The sequence below is a fragment of the Podarcis pityusensis genome (assembly GCF_964106645.2).
Source record: "Podarcis pityusensis genome assembly, chromosome: 5".
In the NCBI taxonomy this organism is placed as follows: domain Eukaryota; kingdom Metazoa; phylum Chordata; class Lepidosauria; order Squamata; family Lacertidae; genus Podarcis; species Podarcis pityusensis.
The window spans coordinates 33589574-33597540 of NC_138032.1; the positions used below are offsets into that span (position 1 = coordinate 33589574).

General features: G+C 43.4%; 1 long non-coding RNA gene across 1 annotated transcript; it reads left to right on the forward strand.

Moving 5' to 3' along the window:
* The first annotated feature begins 2676 nt into the window (after positions 1-2676).
* Positions 2677-5816, forward strand: LOC308477802. Its single transcript, XR_013986711.1, has 3 exons — positions 2677-3256; positions 4584-4711; positions 5608-5816. It is a non-coding gene; the product is annotated as an uncharacterized lncRNA (long non-coding RNA).
* Positions 5817-7967: the final 2151 nt, after the last annotated feature.

Below are 7967 nucleotides of genomic sequence, written 5' to 3' on the forward strand. Positions count from 1 at the left end.
TCAACACTAGTTGCCAATAATGATCCCTGCAGAGTTCAACAGATGATCTCAGGTTTCTGAAAAAAAGAAAGAAAACCACACCCCAAGCAAATCCTAAATGTTTGCTATAGGTTGTGTGAACAGACACAATTTCAAATGGCAGTCTGATTCTGTGCAGAATTATAGTAGCTGTGTCTTAAGCTAACTGGAAAAAATGGAACATTATATAAAAAAGCTACTTTTCACAACATGATTTATTCCAATGTACTGAATTGTATGGAACTCCCTGGGAATGGCACTCAGTTGTGAGTTATGTTTGTGATTGCTAGAAAGGGTCACTAATATATTGTTTGAGGAGTTTAGATCCAGACCAAACATTGGCTTCAGAAGTTTGGATTCCATGCACACCTACACGCAGAGAGATTATTTTAGACTGCAATCATAAGCACGCTTATTTGGGGAGTAAGTTCCAATGGGAATCTGTGGGATTTGCTGTCAGGAAAAGCTTATGCATACTTGGGGTTTTGAGCTAAGTGGGATTTGTTTCTAAGCTTGCTTGCTTGCTTATTTATTTAAATTTAAAATTATAACCTGTTTCATTCAGGCACACAAATCCAAAATGGCTTATAGTGAAATAATCTTTTAGGAAACAGATCCAGGTAACAGCTGGATTTTATTTTTCCAAAATGGGGAGGGGATATCAAGCATTGTATGTACCTTCTTCCCTGAAGTCCCAGGTGCAACTCAACTAATAAAACACAGCACACACCCTCCCTCAAAGAATCCTGAGAACTGTCATTTAAGGGTGCTGGGAATTGTAGGTCTGTGGAGAGTTTGGTGTACACAGCAAAGTCTCATTTGACTGTCTGCTTCCTCCTTCCACATTACATCTTAAGACTGAAACCAAGCACAGACGCCATCAACAGACCCCCCCCCCCAAGTGTCCCTGTTTTTCAGGGACACCCCTGATTTAGAGAAGTCTCCCTGGTTTCTGATTTCATCTTGGAATTTCCCACTTTTCCTTTGGATGAGAAATGCTGGATGGTATGGAGTTATCCGACCCCCTGAGCTGTCTGAAGGCAATCCTGTTATGTACTGAAGTTCTCACCCTGGGCCAGCAGGGGGATACTGTAGGTAGTTCAGGTCCACATATGCAAATAAGGGACCGAAAGTGACATTCAGTGATTGGATAGTTACAGAAAGTTGTTACAGTTACGTTGTACTGGAGCTCTATATAAGCAGGCTGGCTGAACCCTTCAGTTCAGTTCTGTTCTGGCCTGTGAATAAACAAGAGCTGTTTGAAGAATCGATGTGTCATCTGATATGTTCACCCACAACTTAACAAATCCTGTATAGGGAAGGTTTTTTTAAATGGGTCATTCCATATCAAATCAACGCAAAAAACAAGGGTTTTGCCACCCACTGTCTTGGATTTTGATGAAACTTGGTGTACACCCTTCCCTTATGGTTGAAAGTAAACCCCTTAAATTTCCCCTCTCTATCTCAAACGGTTTTAATTTTATAGCACTGCAAAGTTTCGTGAAATCTGTGTGTGTGTTCCTCTTGAGATCCTCGGCCTTGTGTGCATTTTATATTTTTTATCCATAACCAATGATCAGATCTCTTTGAAATTTTACACAGAGCTCAATAACATGATGAGGATTTCAGGGGAAAATACACCAGCACTCAAAAGATGTTATAAACGCCTAAAAAAATGTATAAATGTAGTTTTTTTGGTGGAAAAATGAGGTATAGAAAACCTAAATTTTCAGCATGAGGGCACAATGGAATCAAAAGTTTTTGATGGTGAAAATTATTGCAAAGACATGCTTTTTCTCAACAAAGAATAAAATTTATGGATCTCTTATGTCTTCTAACAAAATTTTTCATTTTTTGGACATCTTGGGGGAAAAATGGCTACGGGGTACAACTTTCCTACAATCCATAGCTGTAATAGAAAAAAATTAATGAAACAAAGTTGTTCATCTTAAAATCTAAAATAATATTGGTTATTACAGAGGTTTTTTCCCCCAAAAGTGCAGGCTTCTTTTTCAGTTTGGGGGTATTTAAAACTATGAAAATTGGCTAGAGATAGAGGGGGGAAATTTAAGGGGTTTTCTTTCAACCATAAGCGAAGGGTGTACACCATGTTTCATCAAAATCCAAGACAGTGGGTGGCATGACCGCGTTGAACTGATGTAGAATGACCCAAATGTTTAATGTTTTATTATGTTTTTATGTATGTTGGAAGCTGCCCAGAGTGGCTGGAGCAACCCAGGAATATGTGGGGGATATAAATAGTGACATTATCATTATGGAATAGGACGTCCCTATTTTCTTCGGAGATGTTGGAGGGTATACATCAATGGCTCCAACGTTAGCCAATTTTTATTCTCCCCACTCCCCACTCCCTGTTTAGTTTGCTGTCTAGCCTGATGAAGCCTTCTGAAGAATTCAAAAGCTTGCGCGCGCACACACAAACACACACACATTTTGTTGGCCTGATAAAGATATTGCCCTCCTGTGGATTTTGGGATGAAATAATGGTAACAGTCAAAACTTTTTTAAAAAAAGATTTTAAAAATAGTAGCATGCATATGATAGGGCTGTGTATGCCATGATCTACAATGCTGCAGTCACACAGCACTTGACAACTCCCAGTGGCATAGCAAGGGGTGGTTGCTACGGATGCAAAATTGTTAGGGGCACAAAATTTCAACACCCTGTGCTGCCTCAATACAGCTACCATCGCTGGGCTCTGTTGAAAATGGCCTGTCCATGTGAACCAGGAAGTGACCTCTCCAGACAATGGAGTGACTCTTCTTTTCTTATCTCTGTGGCTGCGATCTCCTGGGTGACGCTGAATGTGCAGGCGTACTCTGTCCATTTCTCTCCTTCCTACCCTCCCTCCACATGGCCCCGGATGCTGGCAACCCATGCTACGTCACCGATAACGCCTCTCATGTAAGGGCTGATCCATCAATGCTTGTCCATCACTTGATGAGGGCCGACCTCCGGTGATCACTTGTACTCGAAAGGGAAACATCACAGATCTTTTAATATCACCTTGCATCCGTTCACACGTTCATCTGTTGCGAGTAAGCAGGCCTTGCGCAAAGACGACCAAGTGAGGCAAAATGATGTGTGTGTACACACAGACAATTCCATCCCCTTCCTCCAAGACTGGTATGGGTGGAGGTAGCAGCCTTGGGGAGCAAGTGCATCATCTGTCTGCAATGAAACCAGCACGCCTGTGCACCAGTGGACTTGACACAATGTGAGAACTATTTTTTCTATATCACTTACATTATAGCAGAAATGTGAAATGAACTCCATGTGGCAGCGGCCAATAAAAAAGAGGGGGCCAGTGAATTAAGAAGCGTTCTCCAAAAAGTTTCAGTTATCCCTTGGAGCTATATGACAACATAGACTGCCCTAATTGAAACAGTGTGAGAGCTTCCCCCGCCTCACCCCCCCCCCCAAGTTAAATCACTGCAAGTCCTTGTCCATCCCGCTCCCACCCCATCTCCCGGAAAGACAGACAGTTAATAGAAAAGGACACCCCTGCCACCTTTGATATCTATTATTTCCCTCAAGAATTTAACTGTTAAAAATAAGGAATGAGCGTTCGCCTTTCTCCTGCCCCCCTTCTCCTCAGTCCGCAGCATTAGCAGCCTCTGCCTATTCCCTCTGGAGGCCCAGACACTTGATACAAAGGGAACTGTATGGGATGTCGGCCCCTTTGGGGTTTCATATTTTCCCTCAGTATTTCTAACAGCTAAAGATGACACCACATCCCTCTGCCATCCCCTCCAAAGAATTTGCCCCCAAGGGAGCTGCACTCGGAGTTAAGTTACTTGGAATAAACCTCAAGAATGAAGTCCAAGCGACTCGCATCCGTCACAATCAGGTGGGGAGTTTGATCCTATGTCATGTTTACCTGGGAGTAGGCCCACTGAACACACAGCAGGATTTACTTGTGAGTAAGCATGCTGGAAGATTGACATGGTCAGTGCATTTACTTGGGAGGAAGCTGTGCTTGCTGGGTCTGAAGTAAACAGGTGTAGACTCAGGCTGTAAGCTTTCTTGAAATAATTATTAATAATAATTTTATTATTTGTATGCCACCCATTTCCGAGCCACTTTCAAAGCAGCCCCATATAGAGCACACTGCAGTAATCCAAGCAGGAGATAACCAGGACATCTACAACTATGGTGAGACAAGGCATAGACAGTTAGGGTTTCAGCCATTTTACCAGGTGGAATTAACCTGGGCTTCCATGGACAGCAGTGAGTCCAAAATGACCCCAAGGCTGTGCACCTGGTCCTTTAGTGGCACAGTTTCCCCATTCAAGACCAGGGAGTCCCCCCCACCTGCCCATCCCCTGTCCCCCAGAAACAATACTTCTGTCTCGTCAGTCTTTCTTCAGCGTGGTACAAACCTGAAAAATACTGAAAGTCCTCTAAGTAATCATGCAAAGACTGAGGATCACTTTTGAAATATCAGAAGTATTTTAAATCATGTAAAGGATCCCATCTGCTGTAGATGGATGTTCAGTTGGTTGAACAATGAGACTTTTGTACCCATATTTTCTTCTGCACAGCTTTGCAAAAAGGTCATGCATTCTATTACTTCTGATATGACAAGTGCAGGAGATCTTAAGAACTTAAGAAGAGCCCTGCTGGATCAAGACCTATCTATTACAGCATCCTATAGGAAGCCCACAAGCAGGTCAGGAGGGCAATAGTCTCAGCGGGTGGCACTGTGGTTTAAACCATCGAGCCTCTTAGGGCTTGCCGATCAAAAGGTCAGCAATTTGAATCCCCACGACGCAATGAGCTCCCATTGCTCTGTCCCAGCTCATGCCAACCTAGCAGTTTGAAAGCACACCAGTGCAAGTAGATAAATAGGTACCACTGCGGCAGGAAGGTAAACGGCATTTCCATGTGCTCTGGTTTCCGTCACAGTGTTCCGTTGTGCCAGAAGTGGTTTAGTCATGCTGGCCACATGACCCTGAAAGCTGTCTGTGGACAAATACCAGCTCCCTTGGCCTGAAAGTGAGATGAGTGCCGCAACTCCATAGTCGCCTTTGACTGGACTTAACCGTCCAGGGGTCCTTTACCTTTTTAGTCTCATTGTGCTCATGGTCACCCGTAATTGGTGTTCAGATGCAGTCCCCCTTTGTACCTGGTGTTAGCACCTAATGACTAATCTTCATGGTAGATTATGCCTCCAGGCTTTGTTATTTCTGACTTCTGCCACAACCACTTACTGCATGTACACAATAACTAAAGCCTCTAGTAATCTTTACTCACCGCTAACTGGAAGTTAAACTAGTTTAGCTGCCTGGAGTTCATTGGGAAGAAATTGCTTTCAATCTAAAACCCTCTTAAGGGGCACAGAATTAAATGACAGAAAGTAAATAAATATCAGGAACCAAGCCTGGTATGTGGGAATAGGAAAAAGGGGAGGGGGAAATCTTTCTTCCTCTATATAAATTAATACATAAGTTATGAAAACATACAACTGTTGTTTTAAACGAATGGGATCAAGATGGATTATGAGGTCTTTGAAAGGGAAATCTCTTGATTTAAATGTATGACCCGCTCTGAATTGTTTCCGTTTAGGAAGAAGAACAACTGAAATGTCAGAAACAGTCTAAGCAGCTCCAAGACTCATTTCAAATGAAGGAAGCACCAAAACGCAACCAAAGAAACAGTGGATATGGACAAACTGTAGATCAGTGTGAGAACTAGACATTTCTGTGCCAAGGACAAACACTTAGTTCCCTGTCTACCTCTTTTCCTGAAGCTCTCCAGGGATTGATGGACTCAGCCCATGAGCAGCATGGGAGAAATCAATATTCTTTAGGTGGGGCACTGCAATAATTGACAACAGGTGTGGCTGGCTCGGGAGGGTGGCAAGGCTGGGCACAATTCAAAGTGTTGGTGCTCACCTTTAAAGCCCTAAATGGCCTTGGCTCAGTATACCTGAAGGAGCGTCCCCACCGCCATTGTTCTGCCCGGAGGCCCAGTGCCGAGGCCGTTCTGGCGGTTCCCTCACTGTGAGAAGCCAAGTTACAGAGAACCAGGCAGAGGGCCTTCTTGGTAGTGGCACCCGCCCTGTGGAACACCCTCCCACCAGATGTCAAAGAGAACAACAACTACCAGACTTTTAGAAGACATCTGAAGGCAGCCCTGTTTAGGGAAGCTTTTAATGTTTAACAGACCACTGTATTTTAATACTTTGTTGGGAGCTGCCAAGAGTAACTGGGGAAACCCAGCTGGATGGGTGAGGTATAAATAACATATCATTATTATTAGTATTAGTATTATTATTATCAGGGCCCTGAGAGAAACAGAGGGTCCTCTGTCCCAAGAATGCTACATTTCCATTTTACACAAAGTACCCAAGAAAATCTGATGTGACATAATGCCACAGCCCTGAGGACATCCATCTTACCTCTTATATGGCAGGCAATCTCTACCCTTGCTCAGCAGAGCTTCTGCGATATTTTTGAGTGCAGGTGTTTAGGAATAAGGGGTGTTATTCTCTACAAGCACCTCTCTATGGCAGAAGCTTCTGCCAATTTCTTCAGTATGATTCTGAAAGGTGCCAACATTCCTCTTCCATTTTGGACCTTCAGTTTTACCAAAGCATCAGAAATCTTTGCCTAGCAACATTTTCCACTGCCATTCCTTGTTCCCATTATTTGGCACTGGCTGGCGCTGAGTTTGGAAGTTTCACACTCACTCACTCAGCTAATTACATGGATATTTCTTTTTAACTCCCCTGCTTGCTTCTTGAGGGCTGCCAAGCATCATGGCCAGACTGCACAAAGATGGGGTCAGCTTTGCTTTGAAGTTCTGTTACTACTCCCCTTCAGGCAGATCTTCAAAGGAAAATTTCAGTGCAATGCTCAACAGCACCAGGAAGCAACCGGGACTGAAAATGAAATTTTGTAGCAGAGAACCAGGCACTTTGTGGCATAAAACGCAGGGCTCAAATCGAAAGCAAAGGCCCTGAGAAAATCTGAGTGTGCAGCTGAGAATATTTCTACCACCGAAGGTCACAATGTCAGCATGACTTCTGCAAAGTGAAATTTGCCTCTCTATTATCTTTGTGTTCTACAGGAATGTCAGTAAGCATGCAGATAGGATGAACATGTAGACACTATATGCCTGGATGTTCACATTTCCTTTAAACAAATCACTCAACAAAGTCTCCTAAGGAAACTTAGTAAGCAGTCATGGGGTAGATAAGAATGCAGGAACAAAAAAATGCAAAGATTAGTAACTGAGCAAGTCAGACCTGCAACAAAATGTTGCAGTGTGGAATTTTCCAGTTCAGTGCTACAACCAGTCATTTAGTCATATCTTCCACCATTATTCATCCATTTAATTATTAAATTTGTATACCTCCTTATGCCCATACATCTTCATTGCATTCCCCATCCTACTCAGCCACAACAGTTAGTCAGCAGGTAAAGGTAAAAAGATAAAGGTAAAGGACCCCTGGATGGTTAAGTCCGACTAAAGGCGACTATGGGGTTGTGGTGCTCATCTCGCTTCAGGCCGAGGGAGCTGGTGTTTGTCCACAGACAGCTTTCTGGGTTATGTGGCCAGCATGACTAAACCACTTCTGGCACAATGGAACACAGTGATGGAAACCACCTATTTATCTACTTGCACCTATTTATCTGCTTGGCAGGAGCTGGGACAGAGCAACAGGTGCTCACCCCATCATGGGGATTTGAACCACCAACCTTCTGATCGGCAAGCCCAAGAGGCTCAGTGGTTTAGACCACAGCGCCAACCGCATCCCAGTCAACATGTATTTACTTATTGATATGATTATTTGTGGTGTGTGTGCATGTGTGCATATTGCCCATTTGACATGTTGTGAGCCATTCCGTGGACAATTTCATACAAAAGCAGCATATGAATGAATGAATGAGAATTCCACAACCTCTGAGCATGTTTAGCTG